Consider the following 15,352-nt stretch of genomic DNA (forward strand, 5'->3'; position numbering starts at 1 on the left):
ATATCTGTAAGTGCTTCCTGTTGAGGTTTAATTTTTGTGACAGGAGCATCGTGCCAGAATGAATCCTGCCCTGCATATTTACCCACGAAGATGCCACCGCCGTTTTGTGCAATACCTCTACTCAACTGGAGTACTTTCTACTGGCTAATCAGTAAGTGCTACCTCGTTGGGTAAATGTATAGTGCTTTTCCTACACTACAACTGCGTAAAGGGCCAGAAGAGTTGTCTACAGTGACCATGTGTGTCTTTACCGGCGCCGACGGGCCCCGGGGTTCCTCGAGTCAGCTGTCCATCATAGTGGGGGAAAGGGCGGGAAGACGATGCCCACCGCTGGTGTGTGGGGCGGGGCCAAACGGGCGTGGCTTCCACGCAGTTCACATGCCTCTTGTTTATAAAGGGCCAGAGACCGATCGGAGCAGCAGATGAGGAGACAGAACCTCCTGGTGTCAGGAACCACACGGGGATTGCGCTCGAGCAAGTCATGGATGCACAGCTCTATCCAGGATCACAGCTAATTGTTGACGGTAGATATGGGGAGAACAGCACACCTGCCCAGCCTCGACCTAGCTCCCGAATGTATTGTGCTGATGAATGCGTTACTGAATTTGAGCTTCAACTCGGGCACCTGCTTTATTTATATCTGTAAGTGCTTCCTGTTGAGGTTTAATTTTTGTGACAGGAGCATCGTGCCAGAATGAATCCTGCCCTGCTTATTTACCCACGAAGATGCCACCGCCGTTTTGTGCAATACCTCTACTCAACTGGAGTACTTTCTACTGGCTAATCAGTAAGTGCTACCTCTTTGGGTAAATGTATAGTGCTTTTCCTACACTACAACTGCGTAAAGGGCCAGAAGAGTTGTCTACAGTGACCATGTGTGTCTTTACCGGCGCCGACGGGCCCCGGGGTTCCTCGAGTCAGCTGTCCATCATAGTGGGGGAAAGGGCGGGAAGACGATGCCCACCGCTGGTGTGTGGGGCGGGGCCAAACGGGCGTGGCTTCCACGCAGTTCACATGCCTCTTGTTTATAAAGGGCCAGAGACCGATCGGAGCAGCAGATGAGGAGACAGAACCTCCTGGTGTCAGGAACCACACGGGGATTGCGCTCGAGCAAGTCATAAGTCATGGATGCACAGCTCTATCCAGGATCACAGCTAATTGTTGACGGTAGATATGGGGAGAACAGCACACCTGCCCAGCCTCGACCTAGCTCCCGAATGTATTGTGCTGATGAATGCGTTACTGAATTTGAGCTTCAACTCGGGCACCTGCTTTATTTATATCTGTAAGTGCTTCCTGTTGAGGTTTTATTTTTGTGACAGGAGCATCGTGCCAGAATGAATCCTGCCCTGCATATTTACCCACGAAGATGCCACCGCCGTTTTGTGCAATACCTCTACTCAACTGGAGTACTTTCTACTGGCTAATCAGTAAGTGCTACCTCGTTGGGTAAATGTATAGTGCTTTTCCTACACTACAACTGCGTAAAGGGCCAGAAGAGTTGTCTACAGTGACCATGTGTGTCTTTACCGGCGCCGACGGGCCCCGGGGTTCCTCGAGTCAGCTGTCCATCATAGTGGGGGAAAGGGCGGGAAGACGATGCCCACCGCTGGTGTGTGGGGCGGGGCCAAACGGGCGTGGCTTCCACGCAGTTCACATGCCTCTTGTTTATAAAGGGCCAGAGACCGATCGGAGCAGCAGATGAGGAGACAGAACCTCCTGGTGTCAGGAACCACACGGGGATTGCGCTCGAGCAAGTCATGGATGCACAGCTCTATCCAGGATCACAGCTAATTGTTGACGGTAGATATGGGGAGAACAGCACACCTGCCCAGCCTCGACCTAGCTCCCGAATGTATTGTGCTGATGAATGTGTTACTGAATTTGAGCTTCAACTCGGGCACCTGCTTTATTTATATCTGTAAGTGCTTCCTGTTGAGGTTTAATTTTTGTGACAGGAGCATCGTGCCAGAATGAATCCTGCCCTGCATATTTACCCACGAAGATGCCACCGCCGTTTTGTGCAATACCTCTACTCAACTGGAGTACTTTCTACTGGCTAATCAGTAAGTGCTACCTCGTTGGGTAAATGTATAGTGCTTTTCCTACACTACAACTGCGTAAAGGGCCAGAAGAGTTGTCTACAGTGACCATGTGTGTCTTTACCGGCGCCGACGGGCCCCGGGTTCCTGGAGTCAGCTGTCCATCATAGTGGGGGAAAGGGCGGGAAGACGATGCCCACCGCTGGTGTGTGGGGCGGGGCCAAACGGGCGTGGCTTCCATGCAGTTCACATGCCTCTTGTTTATAAAGGGCCAGAGACCGATCGGAGCAGCAGATGAGGAGACAGAACCTCCTGGAGTCAGGAACCACACGGGGATTGCGCTCGAGCAAGTCATGGATGCACAGCTCTATCCAGGATCACAGCTAAGTGTTGACGGTAGATATGGGGAGAACAGCACACCTGCCCAGCCTCGACCTAGCTCCCGAATGTATTGTGCTGATGAATGTGTTACTGAATTTGAGCTTCAACTCGGGCACCTGCTTTATTTATATCTGTAAGTGCTTCCTGTTGAGGTTTAATTTTTGTGACAGGAGCATCGTGCCAGAATGAATCCTGCCCTGCATATTTACCCACGAAGATGCCACCGCCGTTTTGTGCAATACCTCTACTCAACTGGAGTACTTTCTACTGGCTAATCAGTAAGTGCTACCTCTTTGGGTAAATGTATAGTGCTTTTCCTACACTACAACTGCGTAAAGGGCCAGAAGAGTTGTCTACAGTGACCATGTGTGTCTTTACCGGCGCCGACGGGCCCCGGGGTTCCTCGAGTCAGCTGTCCATCATAGTGGGGGAAAGGGCGGGAAGACGATGCCCACCGCTGGTGTGTGGGGCGGGGCCAAACGGGCGTGGCTTCCACGCAGTTCACATGCCTCTTGTTTATAAAGGGCCAGAGACCGATCGGAGCAGCAGATGAGGAGACAGAACCTCCTGGTGTCAGGAACCACACGGGGATTGCGCTCGAGCAAGTCATAAGTCATGGATGCACAGCTCTATCCAGGATCACAGCTAATTGTTGACGGTAGATATGGGGAGAACAGCACACCTGCCCAGCCTCGACCTAGCTCCCGAATGTATTGTGCTGATGAATGCGTTACTGAATTTGAGCTTCAACTCGGGCACCTGCTTTATTTATATCTGTAAGTGCTTCCTGTTGAGGTTTTATTTTTGTGACAGGAGCATCGTGCCAGAATGAATCCTGCCCTGCATATTTACCCACGAAGATGCCACCGCCGTTTTGTGCAATACCTCTACTCAACTGGAGTACTTTCTACTGGCTAATCAGTAAGTGCTACCTCGTTGGGTAAATGTATAGTGCTTTTCCTACACTACAACTGCGTAAAGGGCCAGAAGAGTTGTCTACAGTGACCATGTGTGTCTTTACCGGCGCCGACGGGCCCCGGGGTTCCTCGAGTCAGCTGTCCATCATAGTGGGGGAAAGGGCGGGAAGACGATGCCCACCGCTGGTGTGTGGGGCGGGGCCAAACGGGCGTGGCTTCCACGCAGTTCACATGCCTCTTGTTTATAAAGGGCCAGAGACCGATCGGAGCAGCAGATGAGGAGACAGAACCTCCTGGTGTCAGGAACCACACGGGGATTGCGCTCGAGCAAGTCATGGATGCACAGCTCTATCCAGGATCACAGCTAATTGTTGACGGTAGATATGGGGAGAACAGCACACCTGCCCAGCCTCGACCTAGCTCCCGAATGTATTGTGCTGATGAATGTGTTACTGAATTTGAGCTTCAACTCGGGCACCTGCTTTATTTATATCTGTAAGTGCTTCCTGTTGAGGTTTAATTTTTGTGACAGGAGCATCGTGCCAGAATGAATCCTGCCCTGCATATTTACCCACGAAGATGCCACCGCCGTTTTGTGCAATACCTCTACTCAACTGGAGTACTTTCTACTGGCTAATCAGTAAGTGCTACCTCGTTGGGTAAATGTATAGTGCTTTTCCTACACTACAACTGCGTAAAGGGCCAGAAGAGTTGTCTACAGTGACCATGTGTGTCTTTACCGGCGCCGACGGGCCCCGGGTTCCTGGAGTCAGCTGTCCATCATAGTGGGGGAAAGGGCGGGAAGACGATGCCCACCGCTGGTGTGTGGGGCGGGGCCAAACGGGCGTGGCTTCCATGCAGTTCACATGCCTCTTGTTTATAAAGGGCCAGAGACCGATCGGAGCAGCAGATGAGGAGACAGAACCTCCTGGAGTCAGGAACCACACGGGGATTGCGCTCGAGCAAGTCATGGATGCACAGCTCTATCCAGGATCACAGCTAAGTGTTGACGGTAGATATGGGGAGAACAGCACACCTGCCCAGCCTCGACCTAGCTCCCGAATGTATTGTGCTGATGAATGTGTTACTGAATTTGAGCTTCAACTCGGGCACCTGCTTTATTTATATCTGTAAGTGCTTCCTGTTGAGGTTTAATTTTTGTGACAGGAGCATCGTGCCAGAATGAATCCTGCCCTGCATATTTACCCACGAAGATGCCACCGCCGTTTTGTGCAATACCTCTACTCAACTGGAGTACTTTCTACTGGCTAATCAGTAAGTGCTACCTCTTTGGGTAAATGTATAGTGCTTTTCCTACACTACAACTGCGTAAAGGGCCAGAAGAGTTGTCTACAGTGACCATGTGTGTCTTTACCGGCGCCGACGGGCCCCGGGGTTCCTCGAGTCAGCTGTCCATCATAGTGGGGGAAAGGGCGGGAAGACGATGCCCACCGCTGGTGTGTGGGGCGGGGCCAAACGGGCGTGGCTTCCACGCAGTTCACATGCCTCTTGTTTATAAAGGGCCAGAGACCGATCGGAGCAGCAGATGAGGAGACAGAACCTCCTGGTGTCAGGAACCACACGGGGATTGCGCTCGAGCAAGTCATAAGTCATGGATGCACAGCTCTATCCAGGATCACAGCTAATTGTTGACGGTAGATATGGGGAGAACAGCACACCTGCCCAGCCTCGACCTAGCTCCCGAATGTATTGTGCTGATGAATGCGTTACTGAATTTGAGCTTCAACTCGGGCACCTGCTTTATTTATATCTGTAAGTGCTTCCTGTTGAGGTTTAATTTTTGTGACAGGAGCATCGTGCCAGAATGAATCCTGCCCTGCATATTTACCCACGAAGATGCCACCGCCGTTTTGTGCAATACCTCTACTCAACTGGAGTACTTTCTACTGGCTAATCAGTAAGTGCTACCTCGTTGGGTAAATGTATAGTGCTTTTCCTACACTACAACTGCGTAAAGGGCCAGAAGAGTTGTCTACAGTGACCATGTGTGTCTTTACCGGCGCCGACGGGCCCCGGGGTTCCTCGAGTCAGCTGTCCATCATAGTGGGGGAAAGGGCGGGAAGACGATGCCCACCGCTGGTGTGTGGGGCGGGGCCAAACGGGCGTGGCTTCCATGCAGTTCACATGCCTCTTGTTTATAAAGGGCCAGAGACCGATCGGAGCAGCAGATGAGGAGACAGAACCTCCTGGAGTCAGGAACCACACGGGGATTGCGCTCGAGCAAGTCATGGATGCACAGCTCTATCCAGGATCACAGCTAATTGTTGACGGTAGATATGGGGAGAACAGCACACCTGCCCAGCCTCGACCTAGCTCCCGAATGTATTGTGCTGATGAATGTGTTACTGAATTTGAGCTTCAACTCGGGCACCTGCTTTATTTATATCTGTAAGTGCTTCCTGTTGAGGTTTAATTTTTGTGACAGGAGCATCGTGCCAGAATGAATCCTGCCCTGCATATTTACCCACGAAGATGCCACCGCCGTTTTGTGCAATACCTCTACTCAACTGGAGTACTTTCTACTGGCTAATCAGTAAGTGCTACCTCGTTGGGTAAATGTATAGTGCTTTTCCTACACTACAACTGCGTAAAGGGCCAGAAGAGTTGTCTACAGTGACCATGTGTGTCTTTACCGGCGCCGACGGGCCCCGGGGTTCCTCGAGTCAGCTGTCCATCATAGTGGGGGAAAGGGCGGGAAGACGATGCCCACCGCTGGTGTGTGGGGCGGGGCCAAACGGGCGTGGCTTCCATGCAGTTCACATGCCTCTTGTTTATAAAGGGCCAGAGACCGATCGGAGCAGCAGATGAGGAGACAGAACCTCCTGGTGTCAGGAACCACACGGGGATTGCGCTCGAGCAAGTCATAAGTCATGGATGCACAGCTCTATCCAGGATCACAGCTAATTGTTGACGGTAGATATGGGGAGAACAGCACACCTGCCCAGCCTCGACCTAGCTCCCGAATGTATTGTGCTGATGAATGCGTTACTGAATTTGAGCTTCAACTCGGGCACCTGCTTTATTTATATCTGTAAGTGCTTCCTGTTGAGGTTTTATTTTTGTGACAGGAGCATCGTGCCAGAATGAATCCTGCCCTGCATATTTACCCACGAAGATGCCACCGCCGTTTTGTGCAATACCTCTACTCAACTGGAGTACTTTCTACTGGCTAATCAGTAAGTGCTACCTCGTTGGGTAAATGTATAGTGCTTTTCCTACACTACAACTGCGTAAAGGGCCAGAAAAGTTGTCTACAGTGACCATGTGTGTCTTTACCGGCGCCGACGGGCCCCGGGGTTCCTCGAGTCAGCTGTCCATCATAGTGGGGGAAAGGGCGGGAAGACGATGCCCACCGCTGGTGTGTGGGGCGGGGCCAAACGGGCGTGGCTTCCACGCAGTTCACATGCCTCTTGTTTATAAAGGGCCAGAGACCGATCGGAGCAGCAGATGAGGAGACAGAACCTCCTGGTGTCAGGAACCACACGGGGATTGCGCTCGAGCAAGTCATGGATGCACAGCTCTATCCAGGATCACAGCTAATTGTTGACGGTAGATATGGGGAGAACAGCACACCTGCCCAGCCTCGACCTAGCTCCCGAATGTATTGTGCTGATGAATGCGTTACTGAATTTGAGCTTCAACTCGGGCACCTGCTTTATTTATATCTGTAAGTGCTTCCTGTTGAGGTTTAATTTTTGTGACAGGAGCATCGTGCCAGAATGAATCCTGCCCTGCTTATTTACCCACGAAGATGCCACCGCCGTTTTGTGCAATACCTCTACTCAACTGGAGTACTTTCTACTGGCTAATCAGTAAGTGCTACCTCTTTGGGTAAATGTATAGTGCTTTTCCTACACTACAACTGCGTAAAGGGCCAGAAGAGTTGTCTACAGTGACCATGTGTGTCTTTACCGGCGCCGACGGGCCCCGGGGTTCCTCGAGTCAGCTGTCCATCATAGTGGGGGAAAGGGCGGGAAGACGATGCCCACCGCTGGTGTGTGGGGCGGGGCCAAACGGGCGTGGCTTCCACGCAGTTCACATGCCTCTTGTTTATAAAGGGCCAGAGACCGATCGGAGCAGCAGATGAGGAGACAGAACCTCCTGGTGTCAGGAACCACACGGGGATTGCGCTCGAGCAAGTCATAAGTCATGGATGCACAGCTCTATCCAGGATCACAGCTAATTGTTGACGGTAGATATGGGGAGAACAGCACACCTGCCCAGCCTCGACCTAGCTCCCGAATGTATTGTGCTGATGAATGCGTTACTGAATTTGAGCTTCAACTCGGGCACCTGCTTTATTTATATCTGTAAGTGCTTCCTGTTGAGGTTTAATTTTTGTGACAGGAGCATCGTGCCAGAATGAATCCTGCCCTGCATATTTACCCACGAAGATGCCACCGCCGTTTTGTGCAATACCTCTACTCAACTGGAGTACTTTCTACTGGCTAATCAGTAAGTGCTACCTCGTTGGGTAAATGTATAGTGCTTTTCCTACACTACAACTGCGTAAAGGGCCAGAAGAGTTGTCTACAGTGACCATGTGTGTCTTTACCGGCGCCGACGGGCCCCGGGGTTCCTCGAGTCAGCTGTCCATCATAGTGGGGGAAAGGGCGGGAAGACGATGCCCACCGCTGGTGTGTGGGGCGGGGCCAAACGGGCGTGGCTTCCACGCAGTTCACATGCCTCTTGTTTATAAAGGGCCAGAGACCGATCGGAGCAGCAGATGAGGAGACAGAACCTCCTGGTGTCAGGAACCACACGGGGATTGCGCTCGAGCAAGTCATGGATGCACAGCTCTATCCAGGATCACAGCTAATTGTTGACGGTAGATATGGGGAGAACAGCACACCTGCCCAGCCTCGACCTAGCTCCCGAATGTATTGTGCTGATGAATGCGTTACTGAATTTGAGCTTCAACTCGGGCACCTGCTTTATTTATATCTGTAAGTGCTTCCTGTTGAGGTTTAATTTTTGTGACAGGAGCATCGTGCCAGAATGAATCCTGCCCTGCTTATTTACCCACGAAGATGCCACCGCCGTTTTGTGCAATACCTCTACTCAACTGGAGTACTTTCTACTGGCTAATCAGTAAGTGCTACCTCTTTGGGTAAATGTATAGTGCTTTTCCTACACTACAACTGCGTAAAGGGCCAGAAGAGTTGTCTACAGTGACCATGTGTGTCTTTACCGGCGCCGACGGGCCCCGGGGTTCCTCGAGTCAGCTGTCCATCATAGTGGGGGAAAGGGCGGGAAGACGATGCCCACCGCTGGTGTGTGGGGCGGGGCCAAACGGGCGTGGCTTCCACGCAGTTCACATGCCTCTTGTTTATAAAGGGCCAGAGACCGATCGGAGCAGCAGATGAGGAGACAGAACCTCCTGGTGTCAGGAACCACACGGGGATTGCGCTCGAGCAAGTCATAAGTCATGGATGCACAGCTCTATCCAGGATCACAGCTAATTGTTGACGGTAGATATGGGGAGAACAGCACACCTGCCCAGCCTCGACCTAGCTCCCGAATGTATTGTGCTGATGAATGCGTTACTGAATTTGAGCTTCAACTCGGGCACCTGCTTTATTTATATCTGTAAGTGCTTCCTGTTGAGGTTTTATTTTTGTGACAGGAGCATCGTGCCAGAATGAATCCTGCCCTGCATATTTACCCACGAAGATGCCACCGCCGTTTTGTGCAATACCTCTACTCAACTGGAGTACTTTCTACTGGCTAATCAGTAAGTGCTACCTCGTTGGGTAAATGTATAGTGCTTTTCCTACACTACAACTGCGTAAAGGGCCAGAAGAGTTGTCTACAGTGACCATGTGTGTCTTTACCGGCGCCGACGGGCCCCGGGGTTCCTCGAGTCAGCTGTCCATCATAGTGGGGGAAAGGGCGGGAAGACGATGCCCACCGCTGGTGTGTGGGGCGGGGCCAAACGGGCGTGGCTTCCACGCAGTTCACATGCCTCTTGTTTATAAAGGGCCAGAGACCGATCGGAGCAGCAGATGAGGAGACAGAACCTCCTGGTGTCAGGAACCACACGGGGATTGCGCTCGAGCAAGTCATGGATGCACAGCTCTATCCAGGATCACAGCTAATTGTTGACGGTAGATATGGGGAGAACAGCACACCTGCCCAGCCTCGACCTAGCTCCCGAATGTATTGTGCTGATGAATGTGTTACTGAATTTGAGCTTCAACTCGGGCACCTGCTTTATTTATATCTGTAAGTGCTTCCTGTTGAGGTTTAATTTTTGTGACAGGAGCATCGTGCCAGAATGAATCCTGCCCTGCATATTTACCCACGAAGATGCCACCGCCGTTTTGTGCAATACCTCTACTCAACTGGAGTACTTTCTACTGGCTAATCAGTAAGTGCTACCTCGTTGGGTAAATGTATAGTGCTTTTCCTACACTACAACTGCGTAAAGGGCCAGAAGAGTTGTCTACAGTGACCATGTGTGTCTTTACCGGCGCCGACGGGCCCCGGGTTCCTGGAGTCAGCTGTCCATCATAGTGGGGGAAAGGGCGGGAAGACGATGCCCACCGCTGGTGTGTGGGGCGGGGCCAAACGGGCGTGGCTTCCATGCAGTTCACATGCCTCTTGTTTATAAAGGGCCAGAGACCGATCGGAGCAGCAGATGAGGAGACAGAACCTCCTGGAGTCAGGAACCACACGGGGATTGCGCTCGAGCAAGTCATGGATGCACAGCTCTATCCAGGATCACAGCTAAGTGTTGACGGTAGATATGGGGAGAACAGCACACCTGCCCAGCCTCGACCTAGCTCCCGAATGTATTGTGCTGATGAATGTGTTACTGAATTTGAGCTTCAACTCGGGCACCTGCTTTATTTATATCTGTAAGTGCTTCCTGTTGAGGTTTAATTTTTGTGACAGGAGCATCGTGCCAGAATGAATCCTGCCCTGCATATTTACCCACGAAGATGCCACCGCCGTTTTGTGCAATACCTCTACTCAACTGGAGTACTTTCTACTGGCTAATCAGTAAGTGCTACCTCTTTGGGTAAATGTATAGTGCTTTTCCTACACTACAACTGCGTAAAGGGCCAGAAGAGTTGTCTACAGTGACCATGTGTGTCTTTACCGGCGCCGACGGGCCCCGGGGTTCCTCGAGTCAGCTGTCCATCATAGTGGGGGAAAGGGCGGGAAGACGATGCCCACCGCTGGTGTGTGGGGCGGGGCCAAACGGGCGTGGCTTCCACGCAGTTCACATGCCTCTTGTTTATAAAGGGCCAGAGACCGATCGGAGCAGCAGATGAGGAGACAGAACCTCCTGGTGTCAGGAACCACACGGGGATTGCGCTCGAGCAAGTCATAAGTCATGGATGCACAGCTCTATCCAGGATCACAGCTAATTGTTGACGGTAGATATGGGGAGAACAGCACACCTGCCCAGCCTCGACCTAGCTCCCGAATGTATTGTGCTGATGAATGCGTTACTGAATTTGAGCTTCAACTCGGGCACCTGCTTTATTTATATCTGTAAGTGCTTCCCGTTGAGGTTTTATTTTTGTGACAGGAGCATCGTGCCAGAATGAATCCTGCCCTGCATATTTACCCACGAAGATGCCACCGCCGTTTTGTGCAATACCTCTACTCAACTGGAGTACTTTCTACTGGCTAATCAGTAAGTGCTACCTCGTTGGGTAAATGTATAGTGCTTTTCCTACACTACAACTGCGTAAAGGGCCAGAAGAGTTGTCTACAGTGACCATGTGTGTCTTTACCGGCGCCGACGGGCCCCGGGGTTCCTCGAGTCAGCTGTCCATCATAGTGGGGGAAAGGGCGGGAAGACGATGCCCACCGCTGGTGTGTGGGGCGGGGCCAAACGGGCGTGGCTTCCACGCAGTTCACATGCCTCTTGTTTATAAAGGGCCAGAGACCGATCGGAGCAGCAGATGAGGAGACAGAACCTCCTGGTGTCAGGAACCACACGGGGATTGCGCTCGAGCAAGTCATGGATGCACAGCTCTATCCAGGATCACAGCTAATTGTTGACGGTAGATATGGGGAGAACAGCACACCTGCCCAGCCTCGACCTAGCTCCCGAATGTATTGTGCTGATGAATGTGTTACTGAATTTGAGCTTCAACTCGGGCACCTGCTTTATTTATATCTGTAAGTGCTTCCTGTTGAGGTTTAATTTTTGTGACAGGAGCATCGTGCCAGAATGAATCCTGCCCTGCATATTTACCCACGAAGATGCCACCGCCGTTTTGTGCAATACCTCTACTCAACTGGAGTACTTTCTACTGGCTAATCAGTAAGTGCTACCTCGTTGGGTAAATGTATAGTGCTTTTCCTACACTACAACTGCGTAAAGGGCCAGAAGAGTTGTCTACAGTGACCATGTGTGTCTTTACCGGCGCCGACGGGCCCCGGGTTCCTGGAGTCAGCTGTCCATCATAGTGGGGGAAAGGGCGGGAAGACGATGCCCACCGCTGGTGTGTGGGGCGGGGCCAAACGGGCGTGGCTTCCATGCAGTTCACATGCCTCTTGTTTATAAAGGGCCAGAGACCGATCGGAGCAGCAGATGAGGAGACAGAACCTCCTGGAGTCAGGAACCACACGGGGATTGCGCTCGAGCAAGTCATGGATGCACAGCTCTATCCAGGATCACAGCTAAGTGTTGACGGTAGATATGGGGAGAACAGCACACCTGCCCAGCCTCGACCTAGCTCCCGAATGTATTGTGCTGATGAATGTGTTACTGAATTTGAGCTTCAACTCGGGCACCTGCTTTATTTATATCTGTAAGTGCTTCCTGTTGAGGTTTAATTTTTGTGACAGGAGCATCGTGCCAGAATGAATCCTGCCCTGCATATTTACCCACGAAGATGCCACCGCCGTTTTGTGCAATACCTCTACTCAACTGGAGTACTTTCTACTGGCTAATCAGTAAGTGCTACCTCTTTGGGTAAATGTATAGTGCTTTTCCTACACTACAACTGCGTAAAGGGCCAGAAGAGTTGTCTACAGTGACCATGTGTGTCTTTACCGGCGCCGACGGGCCCCGGGGTTCCTCGAGTCAGCTGTCCATCATAGTGGGGGAAAGGGCGGGAAGACGATGCCCACCGCTGGTGTGTGGGGCGGGGCCAAACGGGCGTGGCTTCCACGCAGTTCACATGCCTCTTGTTTATAAAGGGCCAGAGACCGATCGGAGCAGCAGATGAGGAGACAGAACCTCCTGGTGTCAGGAACCACACGGGGATTGCGCTCGAGCAAGTCATAAGTCATGGATGCACAGCTCTATCCAGGATCACAGCTAATTGTTGACGGTAGATATGGGGAGAACAGCACACCTGCCCAGCCTCGACCTAGCTCCCGAATGTATTGTGCTGATGAATGCGTTACTGAATTTGAGCTTCAACTCGGGCACCTGCTTTATTTATATCTGTAAGTGCTTCCTGTTGAGGTTTAATTTTTGTGACAGGAGCATCGTGCCAGAATGAATCCTGCCCTGCATATTTACCCACGAAGATGCCACCGCCGTTTTGTGCAATACCTCTACTCAACTGGAGTACTTTCTACTGGCTAATCAGTAAGTGCTACCTCGTTGGGTAAATGTATAGTGCTTTTCCTACACTACAACTGCGTAAAGGGCCAGAAGAGTTGTCTACAGTGACCATGTGTGTCTTTACCGGCGCCGACGGGCCCCGGGGTTCCTCGAGTCAGCTGTCCATCATAGTGGGGGAAAGGGCGGGAAGACGATGCCCACCGCTGGTGTGTGGGGCGGGGCCAAACGGGCGTGGCTTCCATGCAGTTCACATGCCTCTTGTTTATAAAGGGCCAGAGACCGATCGGAGCAGCAGATGAGGAGACAGAACCTCCTGGAGTCAGGAACCACACGGGGATTGCGCTCGAGCAAGTCATGGATGCACAGCTCTATCCAGGATCACAGCTAATTGTTGACGGTAGATATGGGGAGAACAGCACACCTGCCCAGCCTCGACCTAGCTCCCGAATGTATTGTGCTGATGAATGTGTTACTGAATTTGAGCTTCAACTCGGGCACCTGCTTTATTTATATCTGTAAGTGCTTCCTGTTGAGGTTTAATTTTTGTGACAGGAGCATCGTGCCAGAATGAATCCTGCCCTGCATATTTACCCACGAAGATGCCACCGCCGTTTTGTGCAATACCTCTACTCAACTGGAGTACTTTCTACTGGCTAATCAGTAAGTGCTACCTCGTTGGGTAAATGTATAGTGCTTTTCCTACACTACAACTGCGTAAAGGGCCAGAAGAGTTGTCTACAGTGACCATGTGTGTCTTTACCGGCGCCGACGGGCCCCGGGGTTCCTCGAGTCAGCTGTCCATCATAGTGGGGGAAAGGGCGGGAAGACGATGCCCACCGCTGGTGTGTGGGGCGGGGCCAAACGGGCGTGGCTTCCATGCAGTTCACATGCCTCTTGTTTATAAAGGGCCAGAGACCGATCGGAGCAGCAGATGAGGAGACAGAACCTCCTGGTGTCAGGAACCACACGGGGATTGCGCTCGAGCAAGTCATAAGTCATGGATGCACAGCTCTATCCAGGATCACAGCTAATTGTTGACGGTAGATATGGGGAGAACAGCACACCTGCCCAGCCTCGACCTAGCTCCCGAATGTATTGTGCTGATGAATGCGTTACTGAATTTGAGCTTCAACTCGGGCACCTGCTTTATTTATATCTGTAAGTGCTTCCTGTTGAGGTTTTATTTTTGTGACAGGAGCATCGTGCCAGAATGAATCCTGCCCTGCATATTTACCCACGAAGATGCCACCGCCGTTTTGTGCAATACCTCTACTCAACTGGAGTACTTTCTACTGGCTAATCAGTAAGTGCTACCTCGTTGGGTAAATGTATAGTGCTTTTCCTACACTACAACTGCGTAAAGGGCCAGAAGAGTTGTCTACAGTGACCATGTGTGTCTTTACCGGCGCCGACGGGCCCCGGGGTTCCTCGAGTCAGCTGTCCATCATAGTGGGGGAAAGGGCGGGAAGACGATGCCCACCGCTGGTGTGTGGGGCGGGGCCAAACGGGCGTGGCTTCCACGCAGTTCACATGCCTCTTGTTTATAAAGGGCCAGAGACCGATCGGAGCAGCAGATGAGGAGACAGAACCTCCTGGTGTCAGGAACCACACGGGGATTGCGCTCGAGCAAGTCATGGATGCACAGCTCTATCCAGGATCACAGCTAATTGTTGACGGTAGATATGGGGAGAACAGCACACCTGCCCAGCCTCGACCTAGCTCCCGAATGTATTGTGCTGATGAATGCGTTACTGAATTTGAGCTTCAACTCGGGCACCTGCTTTATTTATATCTGTAAGTGCTTCCTGTTGAGGTTTAATTTTTGTGACAGGAGCATCGTGCCAGAATGAATCCTGCCCTGCTTATTTACCCACGAAGATGCCACCGCCGTTTTGTGCAATACCTCTACTCAACTGGAGTACTTTCTACTGGCTAATCAGTAAGTGCTACCTCTTTGGGTAAATGTATAGTGCTTTTCCTACACTACAACTGCGTAAAGGGCCAGAAGAGTTGTCTACAGTGACCATGTGTGTCTTTACCGGCGCCGACGGGCCCCGGGGTTCCTCGAGTCAGCTGTCCATCATAGTGGGGGAAAGGGCGGGAAGACGATGCCCACCGCTGGTGTGTGGGGCGGGGCCAAACGGGCGTGGCTTCCACGCAGTTCACATGCCTCTTGTTTATAAAGGGCCAGAGACCGATCGGAGCAGCAGATGAGGAGACAGAACCTCCTGGTGTCAGGAACCACACGGGGATTGCGCTCGAGCAAGTCATAAGTCATGGATGCACAGCTCTATCCAGGATCACAGCTAATTGTTGACGGTAGATATGGGGAGAACAGCACACCTGCCCAGCCTCGACCTAGCTCCCGAATGTATTGTGCTGATGAATGCGTTACTGAATTTGAGCTTCAACTCGGGCACCTGCTTTATTTATATCTGTAAGTGCTTCCTGTT

The sequence above is a fragment of the Triturus cristatus genome, chromosome 8, assembly GCF_964204655.1.
Source record: "Triturus cristatus chromosome 8, aTriCri1.1, whole genome shotgun sequence".
Classification (NCBI taxonomy): domain Eukaryota; kingdom Metazoa; phylum Chordata; class Amphibia; order Caudata; family Salamandridae; genus Triturus; species Triturus cristatus.